The sequence below is a fragment of the Armigeres subalbatus genome, chromosome 2 (assembly GCF_024139115.2).
Source record: "Armigeres subalbatus isolate Guangzhou_Male chromosome 2, GZ_Asu_2, whole genome shotgun sequence".
In the NCBI taxonomy this organism is placed as follows: domain Eukaryota; kingdom Metazoa; phylum Arthropoda; class Insecta; order Diptera; family Culicidae; genus Armigeres; species Armigeres subalbatus.
Genome location: NC_085140.1, coordinates 268,749,126 through 268,766,734, shown reverse-complemented (window position 1 = coordinate 268,766,734; position 17,609 = coordinate 268,749,126). Strand labels below are relative to the sequence as shown.

The 17,609-nt window shown below is 39.3% G+C and overlaps 1 protein-coding gene, 1 long non-coding RNA gene and 1 pseudogene across 6 annotated transcripts in view; 2 read left to right on the top strand and 1 right to left on the bottom strand.

The window, feature by feature from the left end:
* The first annotated feature begins 2,028 nt into the window (after window positions 1–2,028).
* On the top strand, window positions 2,029–4,395 carry LOC134216331 (uncharacterized). The gene is made up of 5 exons (XR_009980619.1): window positions 2,029–2,865; window positions 2,941–3,249; window positions 3,328–4,020; window positions 4,085–4,163; window positions 4,276–4,395. It is a non-coding gene; the product is annotated as an uncharacterized LOC134216331 (long non-coding RNA).
* Window positions 4,396–5,860: 1,465 nt separating this feature from the next.
* Window positions 5,861–17,415, bottom strand: LOC134209716 (uncharacterized; annotated as a pseudogene).
* The window catches only part of LOC134212207 (E3 ubiquitin-protein ligase MIB2), a 121,980-nt gene continuing 118,071 nt past the window's right edge, over window positions 13,701–17,609 (top strand). The window contains exons 1-2 of one of the 5 annotated variants that reach the window (XM_062689859.1): window positions 13,701–13,718; window positions 16,319–16,566. The gene's annotated coding sequence lies outside the window, so the exon portion shown is untranslated. Of the gene's footprint in view, window positions 13,719–15,689; window positions 16,253–16,318; window positions 16,567–17,609 lie in introns of those variants that run through there. The other 4 variants (XM_062689858.1, XM_062689857.1, XM_062689856.1 and 1 more) reach the window with 4 other exon arrangements.

The following is a 17,609-nucleotide window of genomic DNA, read 5'->3' as shown; positions in this document are numbered from 1 at the left end:
TCGGTTTCGTGACACAAGAATCCGTACAATACAGAAACAATAATTTTTATTGTGAGCCATAAATTGTATTGTTTTTATATAGTTTACACCAATAAACTTAAGGTTTATTTTTATCCGGGTAGATATGGGTAAATTACTGTTTACCCATATTTGGGTATTTCATTACAGGAGCAGTTTATAGGTGAATATTACCCAAATTTAGGTACTTTCTTAAGCTTTCACTTAGGGAATTTTTTTCTATTAGGGATAAAAAATTGCATTTTGTAAGTTCCGATTTCTTGTTAATGCGAAACGAAAATGTTTATAAAATAACGTGACAAAAATCATCTTTATTTATGCGAATTTAATATGGAAGAATGAACTAAATAGGATCATTATTCAAGGGATTACTGGTATGTAATACATATAGGAAATGTTGCGATGGAAAACCTTCTGGAGAAGCCGAAACTGTTAATTTCCGAAAGCAGTATATATTGTTGCACTCATTGCTGGAAACCTACTGCTTATATCACTAATGTTGCATCTTATTCTGGGCAGCTTATGTTTCCACGGCCGTCGACCAGTTGATGATTGACCGGTATCACTAACGTGAATATGCAGCCCACCGTATAGATAGAATGGTTTAATTGAAATCACATCCCTCGCTTCATTCTGACAGTTGCTATAGTTATTATAATAACTCCACTGAATTTACACGCAAGTTCTCGCAAGGTAACTTCCATTGTTACAGCCTCCGATTTCCCAGTGGTCGATGTTCGGCCGAAATCAAAATCTGAAATTGCGAAAGGAAATGTTCGTAAAAATAAGAAATAAAATGTTCATGACAATTGTCATTACTTATTTAGTTGAATACTCACCAGTAAATAAAAAAAGATCTTTAAATACAAGTATTCCAAATAAACGAAGGAATTAATAACACGACTGCGAGGAGCACACCCGGTATCCATGTTCTCGACTGAGGAACGAAAATGTTTTAATTTTCATCCAAATATGGGTAAACTCATTTACAAACAGCTTTACCAACATTATAAGTAAACTTTACTAACATTATTGGTATATTTCACCCATAATTATGGTATACTAAAATATGGGTGAATCAAGTACCCATAAATAGGTAGAGTAAACTAAGCGTGAAAGTAAAGTGACAGCTCCCATTACTTTGCGTGGGAACCTTACAAATGCCAATTTTGTTTTTTGTTCTTTTCATGTGGATACTGTTGTAAGAATTTTGTTTCGAATCTTTACTTTTCCGATTCAGTGAACGGAATTTAACATGTGATTGAGATAGAAAAAGAAATTTCTTTTGAACACGATACCATAGACTAATACATAGACCGAAATGTCCGGTACAAACCATTTTAAATTCGGGCACCATGTCTTCTTCTTTATTTTGAGAAAAATACCCCTCGTGGTTGAAGAATTACATTTAATTTTACCAGCGAATTGACGTACCCCTCCCGACGTTTTGACATTTTGCCGATTTTGTTTTGTTCTCACCGTTTCGACACATTTTTATTTATATTGTAGATCCAGTTGAAAACCGAACTGAGCTCTCGCGACAATCGCATTTTCTCCCATTTCCGAATGTCGCAACTGCATCGCGAGTGGTGCGCATGATGGCGCTTGGCTATGGCATAGATGCGCACTACTCGCGATGCAGTTGCGACATCCGGGACTGGGAGAAAATGCGATTGTCGCGAGAGCTCAGTTCGGTTTTCAACTGGATCTACAATATTCCTCTGCAGAGGAATGGAGCGCGATCGCGGCATCATGATTTCAAGACAAAATTTTCAAAACGACTTATCTGCTTTTGTAAACAAAGATTCAAACGACGATTTGACGAATCTGATAGCTCTGCCACGCAAATCAACAACATCAGCGGAAACCTTCACCTATACCTATTGATGGTGTTGGTTTGCGTGGGAGAGCTATCAGATTCGTCAAATCGTCGTTCGAATCTTTGTTTACAAAAGCAGATACGTCGTTTTGAAAATTTTGTCTTGATTTGCAGTGCGGTGTTAAGTTTCAATTAGGTAGTAGAACCACCAGGTAAATCTTCTGGACAGTCCCTGGTGGTGGTCGTTTTAGATGAATCTACTGAAGTGTAATCGCAAACCGTTACGGTGTGGAATAAAGTTGATAGGCACCGGATGCCGCGGGAGATTTTTGTGAACAAATGGATAAAGAGAACACCGACTTTGAAAGATGCTTGCAAAATTAGCCGAAGTTGGATGTGAATTTGGTGCCGTTCCCTAGACAGATTCCGTTGACATGGAAAATAAAAGTAAGTTAAAGCCATTCAATGGCCAAATATCAATGATTGGATATATGTCAAGATGAAATTTAAAACTTATCCAACCAAAACAACAACGAGGTCAGCTAGCTCTCGTTACGAAAGCGGTAATTCACTTGCGCTCACTCTTCCGGCTGATGTTGAGTGCTCGGGATCGACATTAGTTAGTTGAATCGTTACTCTATCATTAACGCTATCTTGGAGTTTTTGATCGAAAGTGTAACCCGTAGCAACGGAAACAGTCCTCACCACTGGTGGCAGTCATGCACAAAGGAGCCGTTCGAATTTACTATAGAGCACGAAATTGAATCTGTTTTCCCAACCTGCTGGCAACAACTGAAGGAGACCAATGGTCTCGGTTCAATATTTGACTGCAAGCCACTGACCATAAATACCCGTCACGTCGGCGCTGTCGATTGCATCATGATCACTATTATTGACGATCCAAATGTTGTCTATATATCGTCGTGATCGGAGCTGTTAATCGACTTCGGATGGTCAACATTCTTGTAGGAAGAATAAGAGAAGCTGGTTTGCTGATGTTTGGAACATAAAAACAAGTGAGGACCCCGGTAAGTTTTCATCTAATTACCTGTTTTTTATGCCGTTTTTTCGCAATTTCATTATTGCAATTTTATTATCGCCAGGTGAATAGTAAAACTGATCTACGAACTACTGAAAATAAACGGAACCTCCGATCAACAGTACGATTGAGGACGGATTTGACAACGAGCTCAACAACGATGGTCGATCTCGTAGGAATGTACACGCCGGAAAACACATCCAATATGCACGCACAGATGTTTAGGATTTGCTCTGGTTGATCCCAACACTTCCTTGCTGTTGATGAAGCCTGTGCGATCTCTGGAGGAGAGAATGGATCCACGATATTCTCGTTCCGATTCCAAGCTATTTGTAATTCTATAAAAACCACATCAAATTCGTCAACTCTCAGGGTGAGTCATATGAATAATTGTAATTTCATTCTGCTATATTGTTGAGACCATACTTTTTTGTATTTTTTATACACCTAGAAATTAATCATGCTGGCGGAGAGCGACTTTCCAGATATCACTTCCCAGCACTCCAGTAGTGGCCGATCGGCGAAAAGAAGGACGAACCGTTCATCATCATGATGCTGAAAACAAATAAGGCCGCACGTGGACGTTTGGTCGGCCTTCCTTTTTCAAATATCAGATATCTGCCCAAAATAATTGTGGGCTACTACTATCAGTTTATTTGCCGATAATTGGCATTAAAAATTTTGACAAAAAAGTTGAATTACAATCGGGCAGCAAATTTGATGGCAGATTGTGTATTATTGGAATGGGATCGTCTTTTCTATTTATCGTTTTAGGTCTGACTAACTCGCTGCGCTTTTGCTTGTCAATAATCCAATTAACGGTTCCATGCGTGTGTCGAACACGCAGCAGAATTTCGTATGGTTAAACTAATAAAATGTATTGTTGATTTCAATAATCGGTATATTATGGATTCAAAAAAAAAAGATTGTTGATTTTACAATATTTTCTGATTGAAACAACAATACTCATTTTACTTCAACAATATATATTGTTGAAACGAGCCTGCCTAAATAAGACTGAACGTGTAATTTTCTGTGCGCATTTTCTAAGTTTCTCAATATGTCGCTTCAGTAATTAAAAATAGAAGACACTATAGTTTAATTAGGAACAGTGGTATTTTGCAAATATATTATTGGCTAATACGTGAGTTTGAATCGTCAAACTATTGATAGTAAATAATAATTGTGAATTTCAATCATAATTTCAGATTAAGCTAGTTCTGGCTATGTTATCGGCCGCTGTCGTATATATTCACTACTAAACAAATGGCGGGAAGGTCTTTCCAGGTAAAAATAGCATTTTAGCATACGATAAGCTGCACCTAAAATTCAAATATAAACTGTTCTTTGTTTTCCAAAGATGTATGAAATGCCTAAACATAAATTGTCTTATTTTCAGGGTCTTCGTCTGGGGCAGATTGTGACATCCTCTCAATCCATGCAAGAATTACAAAAGCAACAGATCAACAAACTCAAATAACAAATAATATCTGAAGGATTTAAGAATAAACCATTTACGTAACATTATTTTGTTTTTGTTTATTCTTTACTAAATGAAAAGAAAAGAAAATCTCCAAATAAATTATTATTACTTCAACAATATAATATTGTTGAATCGATAATATTCTCGCATTGAATCAATAATATGGTGACTATCATTTCAACAATAATATTGTTGTTTCAACAATAAAATGACTCGTACCAAACAAATTTCTGATTGTAGAAACAACAATATTATTGATTAATTCAATCAGAAAATATTATTAGCCCTGAGTTAACAATATTTATTGTTGAATTTGATCCATAATATTGTTGTTTCTACAATCCATTTTTCTGCGTGAAATGAAATACAAAAATGGCAGTAGGGTTCTGTAAAAGAATGTACACTGCGATTCAATTATTGCCACTGAACAGATGAATACCATATAGATTGTACGAGAAGCTTCCCAGTGGATGTTGATGACATGGCCAGTTTCATTCAACGATGGGACAGTCCTGTTGATTTCCACCGAACCACCCTCTCAACAGTCACCGTTTACGTGGAACGATCCATTTTGAGGTGGATGATAGCATATGTAGCCATTGGTTGTCATGGCAGTTCAGTTTGCATCTGGACGCAAATACGATGTACATTCTTTGCTGTGACCGTTGGTTTCGCTGGAAGCTGTGGCGTCGCTACCCATGGCTAGATTGTTCTTCATGTGACTCTTCGTTGGCGATGATCATCTTTACCTTACAGATGGCTGTGTGAATCATGACCGTATGCACCTCGGCGTAAAGTATTTCCATTTCCTACCTTCTTCCATTCTGGGGAAGAAGAGAACTGCATTCGGTTCTTCTTCATACTGCATGGTGCTTAAGGTTGGGCGTCGGTACCGAATATATCACTTCTTTTACCGCCTGGAGGCTTTAAAACTTTGCTTCAAAACTTCAAATCAAATGATTAAGCTGTTGGGAATTATCTTGGTCTTGCGTGAGGTGGCTGTTCCTATATTAAATCCTTAAGACACACGTTATCTTATCACATGCAAGACTATCGCTTGAAGATCACTGCTGGACTATACTGCGGAATAACAATCAAGTGCAACAACATTTTCAGAAAACACTATCGTGTCTTTAGAATCGGCAATAGCAAAAGTTGCGTGATTTGCTGCACGTGGGAAATACCAACCTGGTCCAGGATACCTAAGGGAGCATCCATAAACTACGTAACGCTAAAAGGGGGGAAGGGGTTGTCCGAAGTGTGACAATCCATACAACAAATTTGAATTATTTATACAAAAAGTGTGACATTGGGGAGAGGGGTTGAAAATGGCCAATTTTTGCGTTACGTAATTAATGGATATTCCCTAATATGGAATCTACCTTCGTTAATAATGTAACAAAGAGCATTTTAGACATTGTTGCATGGAAGAAAAGAAATTACGATTGAGCGGAAATTCTTCTTGAAGGTCTGCGAAAAATCTTAATTTACATTTAGCAGATCACCTACTTTGGGCAATTTTATTTGTAATTCGTAATTATTGTATATTTGTAATATTTGTTGGAAGATTACTTCGGTGTTTCAGCCATACCAAAGTAGAAGTTTATTTTGGGTGGGGGAGGTAGAGGTTGGGCAGGATTAAGCGATGGTTTCTCCCGTTCTGGAGATCCTTTCTTGCTTGGTACCACTAATATAATCAGACTATTATTGGCGCCTCCACTTTGATAGTCTGCTTAACTTCGGACAATTTGTGTTGACTGGTCGTGGAGTTGATGGAGCTGACTTTTGTGGAGCAAGGTTATGGGATTGTTTAGGGGGACTTCAGATTTTCGTTGAGTAGCGAGTTGCAGATTCTTCTGAAACTCCATCGTCGAGGTGATTGGGGTTGATTGAGATTGTTGCCGTTTCTTTTTGGGAGCCTTGGAGTTGAACTTTGGTTCAACTGTTGCATCTGCTTTTGTTTGCGTTGTTGTTACTGCTGTTTCTCTTGATCCTTCTCCAGCAAAGACTTGACGGTTATTTTTAGTCGTTAAATCGGTCTCGACATGGTCAATTTAATTTCTGGCACATGGACGGTGTCTTTACCGCTGCGCAGCAGCCGATCGCTCTCGAGCACTACGATATCAAAGGTCTTTTCCCGTCGGAAGGACGATGTCAGATTAAGGCGTGACTTTGGTTTGTTCAGGGTACCGCTGCAAAGTCGGAGTCTTTGCGTCCCATAAGTTTTAGGGACTGCTGTTAGACAGAGTCAGTGGCACCTTGTGGCCGTTATTGGCAGAGTACTTTGCGTCAGATGTTCCAGGAGTTTGGCTATGTCAGGTTCTTCTTGGTCAAGGCTTGCGTTTTAAATAGCCAAAGTTTGCGCGTTGGATTGATGCTGTTATTATCGCTAGAAGGCTGCGGTGATGAGGCATCCGAATAAGTTTGGGAAGAGGAGAGGATGCGATAATGCTTTGCTTCTCGATGACCTCCGTTTCATGCTCGAACTGAAATACAGGACATTAGTTTATATTAAATTATGAAAGCCTTACCGGATATGGGAACTAACCTTTTCCATTGGAAGTGAGACGGGAGCATTATTCTTATTCTTATCCTTTATTTTTGGCTGTGTTGGTTTGGTGTTGCCTGTTCATCGCTTCCTCCACTCGGGTAGTTCTGCCCCTGGTTGCCGAACATATAGCAATACCGTAGAACCGTAGCGTTTCTTGTTCAATATTCCATAGTAGTAGATCAGTTTTCGTTGATTTGCGGTGTATCCTCGTGATCCTGGTGCCCTGGATGGTGACTCATCGAAGTCTCGTCTTCCCGGTGTTACCATGTTCATACGCGGGACCACCGCGGTAGCAGCACTCTACTTTCTTCTGATTCGTCGAAGGCATCATGCTGTTGTTGGTAGTAATGATACGTCGGTAGTTTGGCTACTCTTCGGGATAAATCCGGAAGAACCTTCATCGGTGTAGGAAAATCGGTCCACTACTGGTGGATTTGCGGTGTCCCAAGCTCTCGTGACTGTTGTGTCGGTGGTTATCCAAGGTTTGGTGGCCGCCTCCGACTAGACTCCAGCCAACCGGGTGCCCCAGTAGGTTTCAGTGGTTGCTTTCATCTTCGTTAGCACAATGGAATCGATTTCCTCTGGGAAGAAGTTTTTGGTTTCTCCCTCTTGGCGACATCTCCAATCCGACGGTGAACGACTCGAGAAAACATTCTTTTCCGTATAATTCTGAGAGTATAATTGAGGGGCTGTGTCAAAATTTTAGCAGAAGCACCAGAGGTAAACAAAAATAATTAACTGACAACTACTGTTGTCAAACTGACGCGGTTTGAACTGAGGGGCTTCTCAACGGTCGAGTGGTTGTATTTAATTGTAATGCTTCACTCCCCAGGGGTATAAAGTGGTGCCCGGAAAATTGGCCACCACTCCGTCTATGTATTGGTCGATGGTTTTAGCTTTTCAAATCCCATGTTTTTAATATTCTTATTATTTTCTAGAATAATATAAAAACCTGTTTTGGGAGAATAATTATAGTTTTATTTTTTTATTTAATATTTTTACCATGATACACATTTTTATTGTGTTCTCAATCCGTTGTTTTTGATTATTCCTCCGGTTCCGGATAATGTTTGCAGCGTACTGTAAAGAAATGTGTAATTTAATTTAGTTATTATTTAAATGATAATCGCTAATCAAAATGAAAACAGGAAAATGGGGGACTATTGATGTTGTTTTTTTCCCGCAATCCATACGCTAAAGGGCTAATAAGACTAGCGCACTATAAGCGAAATTAGGTTTAACCGAGGGTTTAACTACGGATTGCGAGAAAAATCCACAATCGATAGTCCCCCATTCCAGTTTTCCACTTGAACAGCAATATTTTAAGTGAATCATATGTACCTTATATACACCAGCCATGTTCCTCTGCACCCTGACAATAGTGATTTTTCCTGTCGAAATAATAATAATCATAAGCATCATATATGGACAAATATGCACAATAATTTATAGGTTTCTATGATGGATCACATTTTATCAATTTTACTTACCTTTTTCACTGAGAACGTGGATCGCTCTTCAAATTTTTTACTAACCGCCACTATACCCTCATTTTTTTTTTCAAAGTGGAACATACTTTATCAAAGTGTAAATCACTTTCGATTGTATGGATTTTACTTTAATGCCCTTGCCAGCAAAACAACATAATTCGCTTTATTACCAAATCTAAAACGATTGAATGGAAAGTGTTTTACACTTCGAAGTCACTGTTTCTGACTAGTAGGGCGAATCTATGTGTATTCCACTTTAATGAAACAATCATCACACTTGATGTCGGTGAGTGACTGATAATTGAGTTCTCAAGTGTTTTAACTCTTGAATTCAAAGGGTAGAACAGTTTAATCTGGAAAGATATTCCTTTTGAATCAAACAGTGGACCTACATTGACATCTATGTGTAAGAATTCTTTAATCGAACGTTTAGATTATTTTCAGTGAACAATCTTCCCAACACTCATCACTTTTCTTCCAATTTCTACTCCTTCAGTGTTGCCAGTTTCACCGCAATATTCTTCTCAACACGCAGGTTAAAAGAAAACCTACATAGTTAAAAGGAATACCCAACAGCTTTCACCCAACGAAAACCGCATGTTGATTAATCGCCCCAGTAATAGAGGAATCCAAGTAAAACTAAGAAGAAGACACACGACGGTGTTAACTTTGACAGATCCTACAGCACAGCATAGGAAGATCATTTTAAAATGCTTATAATAAATTCTAGACAAATTGTAATTAAAATCTGATTAATGTAGGGTTCGGAAAAAGTTCTGAATTACATATTCGGAAGCTTATCTCATTTTTTTTAATATTTTCCAAAAATGTATCTATCATACAGTTCAGAACTTTTTCCGTATCATGCTTCAATCAGATTTTAATTACATTTTGTCTAGAATTTTTTATAAGCATTTTAAAATGATCTTCCTATGCTGTGCTGTAGGATCTGTCAAAGTTAACACCGTCGTGTGTCTTCTTCTTATTTTTACTTGGATTCGTCTATTAGTAATCGATTTTAAGGCAGGTTGCGAATCTTTAGTCATGATCGTGAAACTTCTTTGAGGGCATCACTGAAATGTGCAGTGCAACATAGTAGCCTGAATTTTCTTTCTGAATTGCTATCTTTCGCGCCACGAGCAGCAATGTTGCCTGTTGATGAGTTATGCAATTAGCTCCAGAAAATCACGGTATAGATTAAATTATATTACAAATTATTGGAACGATTAATTGAGATGCGGTTTTCACTGAGTGAAAGCTGTTAAGTATTCCTTTTAGCTATGTAGGTTTTCTTTTAACCTGCGCTTGATGGGGAAGCGTCATTAACAGTATAATGAAAAAATAAATTTCCCCATACTAATTTGCATGCCAACTTGAAACGGCTTGTGCTAAATCAGTTTTAATCCAAATGAGCTCAAATTTTCAGAGGGCACTCAGAACATGGCGAAGAATCAGATGAGCACTGTGGAGCAAAATCGATTTTTTGAACCACCCTAATATCCATGCCATGCAGAATAGCATACGGTGGCGATTAGTAGAATCGGATTCAGAATAAACTAGCACTTGTTGTTTAATAAAATTGGTTTCAGAATGGCACTGGCCTCCTGAAGCAGCCCCGTCACTTGTTCCCTCGCTTGTTATATTGGGTGCCGGTTATCGTTTCATGGAATTAGGACGTTTTTCTGTTGGGTATCCACCGAGTACTCCGAACTTCGGCGACACAATTTTCAAGACGACTTATCTGCTTTTGTAAAAAATTATTCAAACGACAATTTGACGAATATGATAGCTCTCCCACGCAAACCAACACTGAGATGAAATCGAAGTATTTTCCGAGGTATTTTCAGCATTCCCAAAGGAGGTAAGCGATCATACTGCACCAACGGGAAGCAATCAGTTCTTAAAGAGTTGTCCAATCTCTGCAGGCGAACAAGGGGTAATAAATTAACTTCAAGATTTTAAAATAAAGAAATAAGTAGTTTAAAAATACTGTTTGATTCTTATGTTTTCTTAGTAAAATGTTTTGTTTTAATTGAAATCGAAAATATTCTTTTGGTAAACGTACATATTTCATAATACAGACTTATGAAATTTCATAAGGTTATTCATTAAAATTTTTTAGGTGACTTTAAGATAAACATATGCTTCATTATAGACATAATTCATTTTAGGTTCATCCAGTTCCATAAGGTAACCTTATGGATTTCAATCCATTTACTTGTGGCTAAATTTCATAAGGTAAGTTAATGAACTTCGAGAGGTTTTTTTCGACAGTGTACTACTTTTCAATGATGACAGCGGTCTATGTCTATTGATGATGATGAAACCAAAGACTAATTATTAAGACGTTCATGTCCCATACTATATGCTATGATTGCCCTCAGGCGTAGAAGAAAGATGATATAGAAGATCATCAATTGATATTTCCACTTCCGCAGATTGAAGGTGTAGATACAGATTTTTAAAATTGATGTTTCCCCATTAAGACACCGTGTATAAAACCGCATCAATCTTTAAGAGCTGAACGCAATGGAACGAAATGGTGACGATAATGGGAATATTTAACAGAAAATATTTGGGGCAGCTATCAAATTTAACCGGTACCATCGCCGTTCTGTTCCATTGTGAGTTAAACTAGTAAAATTCACGTTGATGGCTACCGACACGAAGGACATTCTGCAGACAGGCAGTACATAATAGAGGCAACATATCCTGCTGAGCAAACCGTGGCTAATTCCAACACTGACCCTCACTGATCAGACGTGATAGATACTTACACTACTTCGTTCAAAATTTTACAGTATCGTCATACCACAATGGTCATCAACCCATCAGTTAGCTTGATAGCTATAAACTAAGAGTTTATTCCGCATTGGTTTTCCATTCAGGATTTTCCCGGTTTGTATTTACGTAAACAGTCGCAACTGTCTCGTACCAAACTTTAATTGACTTGTTGCCATAGGCTACTGCATTGCAAGGTCGGTGAAAGTGAAGATATTCATCGAAATGTCAAACTTGGGTACCGAGGGACCAAATGCAGTACTAGAAGTGGTCCCTCTCGAATGAGCTCTACAGTGACGTCTTAATTAGTCTTTGATGAAACCGCGCTTGTTACAGGCTCGGTCGTCGGACTAGCGAGGTCCGGATAAGCGGGGGGATACTGTATGTGTGGATTTTTAGTAGTGTGTATAGTGCTGTCCAATGAGCAGCTCGAAGTAGCTCGAAGTTGTTCCCGTCCTGCTCGTTCTTTTTTGTCAACAAACGGGCATGAGCGTGACGGGAACAACTTCAAGCTACTTCGAGCTGCTCATTGGACAGCACTTATATCTGTTTTCTCAAGCTCTATCTGGTAAAAGGGCGAATGTCGCAAGAGAGAATTCGCTTCGTAAACTTCCCCTCATTTGGATAAAAGTGATATAAGGAGGGAATTTCTTTGCAGTTTATCAAAGCGACTCTTGCGACATTCGCCCTTATTCCAGATAGAGCTTGATCTGTGCATTAGTGCCCGAACACAATGTGAACGGCAATGCGGCAGAACGGAACTGCGGCAGAGCGGAATTGTTCTAAAACTGCCGTTGCCGTTCTGCCGTTGCCGTTCTGCCAACCCACAATGTGAACGGTTCAAAGGCGATACTGACAGTTCAAAATAGCCACAAACAGTTTATTTTTGTAACATTATTGTCATTATTTTCACTTTTATTAGTATAATAAAAGGAGGGCATCATGACTTGCTGTTTCTTCGAAAATATATACATTCGTGAGCAGATTTTTAGGCAAAAATATATTTGTTTACAAATCATCTTAAAAAGTACCTCAGGCATTCTCATTCGTTGATCTTGATTGGGACGTTTGACGTTTACCGCTTTGCTGTTCCGCCAAGTTCCAAATTTCTGAGATTTAGTACACCGAGAAAATTCTTTATATTGAATATTGTCGCGCTCTTCTCAAACGCTCAGTTCTTCGCGGTGGTAACGCGCAAGCAAAGATTGCGCAGCAGCGCGCCCATAAGCTTTTACACAGGGTGCGAGTCTGAACTGTTAAATTTAATAAGCCGCCGAATAGGGTTGCCATAGCTGAATAGCCGCCGTGTGTAAAGTAAATGGGCGCGCTCCGGCGCAATTCAACGGAGGCTGATTGAGATGATCACGATCTGAGTGTTTATCTTGGGATGCATAATATTATGCATCCCAAGATAAACACTCAGATCGTGATCATCTCAATCAGCCTCCGTTGAATTGCGCTGGAGCGCGCCCATTTACTTTACACACGGCGGCTATTCAGCTATGGCAACCCTATTCGACGGCTTATTAAATTTAACAGCTCAGACTCGCACCCTGTGTAAAAGCTTATGGGCGCGCTGCTGCGCAATCTTTGCTTGCGCGTTACCACCGCGAAGAACTGAGCGTTTGAGAAGAGCGCGACAATATATTTGTCGCACACATAAATTTTTGCAATTTGGTGACCCAAATATATGCAATTTGTACCCACACATAAATTCAATAACTGCATATTAGGGACCACACATACATTCTATTTGATTATAGATTATATTTGTACTTCGCGTGGAGAGTGGTTATGTGTGGACTAATTAGAATCATGAATTAAATTAATGGATTTTTGCCAATAAAAATGTGTGGAATTTTTGCAGTGTACAATGCCACTTTTGCCGCAGCGCCGTCATTGTGGGCTGCACCATATAGTTCCATGTGTTGGAAATTTGCCGTTACCGTTCTGCCGCATTGCCGTTCACATTGTGTTTGGGCACTTATGCTACGTTTAGACATGGCAAGTGAATTGAGCAAGTCGCTTGAATCGAACGCGAACTGAACGTGTAAACACCTTAATTCAATTCAATTGAACGAAAAGAAAGTTGAACATGTTCAACTTTTGGCAAGTCAATTGAATTCAACTGAGTTGTTCAATTCACTTGCCCTGTCAAAACGTAGCATTAGGCTTTCAGCGATCGTGTACGAACACGCACGTTTCACTCACACTTTTACTCGGTTTGTTTGCAACCACGAGCAGCTGTCACGGCAAAATCAAATGGGATTGTTTGCAACCACGAACCTGCGTTCGTGTTGGTGAGAAATGTCGGTGAGACCCTAATGAGCCTGCTCGAACGTGCTCGAATCAATTTTCAGTGGCGGGGTCGAATCAAACGTCAAAATAAAGAAAAAAATGGTGAATCGCAGGAAAAACGGCGACGCGTAGTGCTGCATATTTTTTGCTCCGAAAAAAGTTCGGAAAAATAGCAAGTTTCTTGCTCTATAGATAGAAATTGGACCAATAGTTTGTTTCGCGCTTGTGTATTTACGCTAGTTAGTGTTAAATCAGTGTTGCTCGTGCGGTGCGAAGTGCACAAAAAGTCTAGTGTTAATTTATGTCCCGTTGCCTTTCCGTATACGCTGTTCAGCGATTTTCGCGCAGAGTGGTTGTTTGTGTTGATGCGATTCACCTCACTGCTCATCCGAGAAGCAGTCACCCACCACACTGACAGTCGTACCGAGCAGCAGGGATGCCATACATACAGATATGTCTGTATTTATACAGACATTTGGTCTTGCATACAGACATCATACAGATTACAGACATTATACAGACTTTTGATTGAAGTTACAGACTTTTACAGACATTTGTTGTTTTCGAAAACTTTGGGCTTACAAACAGAATCCCAATGGGCTGTCAAATTTCATTTTGGGGTTTCGAACAAAATCGTAATGGGATTTCGTACGGAATTCTATTTGGTTTCCGAACGGTATCATTTTGAAATTCCGAGCGGGGCCTTTTATGGTTCTAAACGGGATTTATTTTGGGTTCCAAACAGAATCCTTTTATAATTCGAAACGGATAAAATTTTTGATTCCTTTCGGAAGCTTACAAATTTTCCATCTAGAAGCACAAAATAAGTCTATTCAGAAGCCCAAAGTGATTCCGTTCGAAAGCCCAAAAGAATTCCATTAGGGTGCCCAAAAAATATCCATTCGTATGGATTTCCGCTCAGAATTATGTGAATTTCCGAACGTAAATCTTCTGGGTTTACGGAATCCCTTCGAGCTTCTGAACGGAATTCTTTTGGCCTTTCGAAAGGAATCACTCTGCCCAGGTAACCATTAGCACTACACATAGTTCACCTTTTCGGCTATATTCGGCTATTATAGAACTAGTATAGAGCATGTAAGCTCTGTTGTAGCACTATAGTCGCACGTACGGCTTATTTAAATGCTTACAGTTACCTGGGTGGGCTTCCAAAAGAAATCCTTCTGGATTTCCAAACGGAATTATAATGGGATTCTGTACAAAATTATTCTAGAATTCTGAACATACTGTTGATCTTCCAAACGGAATCTTTTAGAACTTTCGAAAAGAATACTTTTGGACTTTCGATTAGAGCGTTCTGGGCTTTTGAAAGGAATCTTTTTCTACTTCTGTTCAATTAATTCTGATTAGAATACTTTTGGAATTTCCTACCGAAGCCCTAAAATAATTTTGTTCGGAAAATGCAAAAGTAATTCTATTATATTTCTAAATGAAATTATGTTTGGCTTTCAACACAGAATACCTCTGGATTTCCGAACGGAACCTTATGGGCTTCTGAACGATAAAATCGACTTCACTTTCAAACGTCCTATACTTTAAAAAAAATATTTTTGAAATTCCAAGTAGAGCCATCTGGGCTTCTGAATGGATTTTTTTCTACTTCTGCTCAAGGGATACCAAATTTATACCCTTTTGGATTCTGAAGCCTAAAAAGATTTTTTCCTGAAGCCAAAAGGATTTTGCTCAAAAGCGCAAAAGGTATTGGTTCGATAGCCCAAAAATAGCTCCGTTCGGTAGCCCAAAAAAGTTCGAAAGACAAAATGTTCTGTTTGTGAACCCAAGAGATGTGTCCGTTCCACCTTTGGGTTTCCAAACGGAATTATTCCTAATGTGCTTCTCCTCCAAATTGAACTTTTTCGGACTTCCGAACGGATTATCGTTAAGCAAATTGTGTAAATATTATAAATTTTGGACTACCTTCACTTATCATAAGACGAGGTGTACAGTATTTCCCCCATTTTATTCCACCACTTTATTGAAAGTTTACAGTAACTTCAAGAATACGTATTACGACTTCAACAGTGACCTTACTAGTCATCAGTATCTCGTACTTGACTCGACTTAGTCTTACAATGACTTTTGGATTATCGAAACCTCGATGTTCTACGTTGTCAAAAGTGCATGGTTTTTGAATCATTTTCTAATTTCTGTGCCTTCTAAACTCTATACAGACAAATACAGACATTTTGCTGAGATTGATACAGACTTATAAAAATTGTATCTGGCATCCCTGCCGAGCAGCACATCCAGTTTTAGCAGCCCTGGCCTGGCGAGGAGTTCGGATTGCGACGGACTCGGTCTTGGACGTGTCTGATTTGGACCGCAATTTTATTGCATTGAAGAAGAGGCTACCAGTGCTGGAAAAGTGAAAAATTGTTAGAATATTCCAGAGTGCATTGGTTGACGAGCGGGATTTGGGAATAAGCCATCGGATTACACAAAAATACATCGGAATCGGACCTCACGAGTGAGATACGAACTCGCAAGGAATGCGCAAAGAAGCAAAAGGAGGAACGAAAAGTAGGTTCGAGAAAAGCAAGATGAATGGAAATAGTTTGAGCTAAATAAGGAAGAAATTCGTGTTTGACGAATCAGAGAAAGGGGCGCTTAGTACGTTGTGTTGATTCATACTGTTGGGAGTGTTTTCATAATAGTTGATAAATTATTGTTGCCCAGTGCGTCGTATTATATTGATGAATGTGTAGATTGTCGAAATCAATTTTCGCCTAAAATACGGGAAGATAAAGTGCAACGGGTGAGCTCAGGTTTCTTTTTCTGGATATTTTTGTCGGCTGTGCTCACGCCGTTTTTTTATATTTAGCTGTATTGTGTACGTAGTGGACGGCGAAGTGAAGTGGAATAAAGCAAATCCAGTCATTCCGAAGAGTCTCGGCAGGTTCACGTGAAGATCGGGGTGTGAAAGAGGCAAAAGGGCGAACGACAGAGTGGAGCCAGAATTAATATCAACAATAAGAGCAAAGCGATATATTCTCTAGAGTGGTGGCAGCTAAAAATAAGGAATGTAAATTTGGAGCAGCCTGTTGTTCCTGGGCCTGCTGGCAAATTATGGTAAGTAGCTTCAGAGAGAACCTTTCTGTAATGCCTAATTTGAATTAGGATCTTCTTTGGCAAACCTAGAACACAAGTTTTTTTTTCGGAAGTTCTGATAGAGGATTTACATTCATCTGGCTACCTTTATTTTATTGGGAAAAATTGCTCCCCTAGCGCAAGCAATGGGTTTACGAGGAATGTTTGGCAATTTAAATTATCATAATGATTCCGTGGTATCAGCCAATAAAAAAAAGCATTACTTCAAAATACTTTGAAAAGGAAGCGATTAGATATGTACTGCGTATCAGATGGGAATTGGGGCCTTCCTTAGTCGTGCGGTATAATGTGCGTCTACAAAGCAAGACCATGTTGGGGGTGACTGGGTTCAATTCCCGGTACGGTCTAGAAAATGTTCGGGTCGGAAGTTTTCTCGATAATATCGCCGATATGACAGTAGAACTTATTCGGATTTAGCTGAATTTCCAGTTAAAGTCGATTTTGTAAAATGTTCTTTGACTTAGTTGCATTATTATTATTTCCTCAGACTAAGGCCGGGATGGCCTGTGCAGTACATAACATTTTGAAAGTCTTATCCATTCAGCTCGGTCCATGGCTGCACGTCGCCAGCTACGCAGTCTGCAAGTCGTCTTCCTCCTGATCGATTCACCTTGTTTGCTGTGCACCACGCCTTCTTGTGTCCGTCGTATTGCTGTCGAGAACCATTTTCACGGGATTACTGTCCAACATTCTGGCTACGTGATCGGCCCACCACAATCGTCCAAATTTCGCGGTGTGAACGATGGGTGGTTCTCCAAACAGCTGATGCTAATCGTGGATCATTCGTCTCCTCTACTTACCGTCCGCCATCGATAGTACGCTTCATTTTCCTCTCGAAAACTACAAGTGCGCGTTGGTCATCCACGAGCATCGTCCAGGTTTCGTCTCTGTAGAGGATTACCGGTCTTATGAGCGTTTTGTAGGATTGTATGTCATATCCCAGAAACCCATTGCCCAGAAAGTGATTCCCCAGAAATTAATGCCCCTGAATGCACTACTCCCCA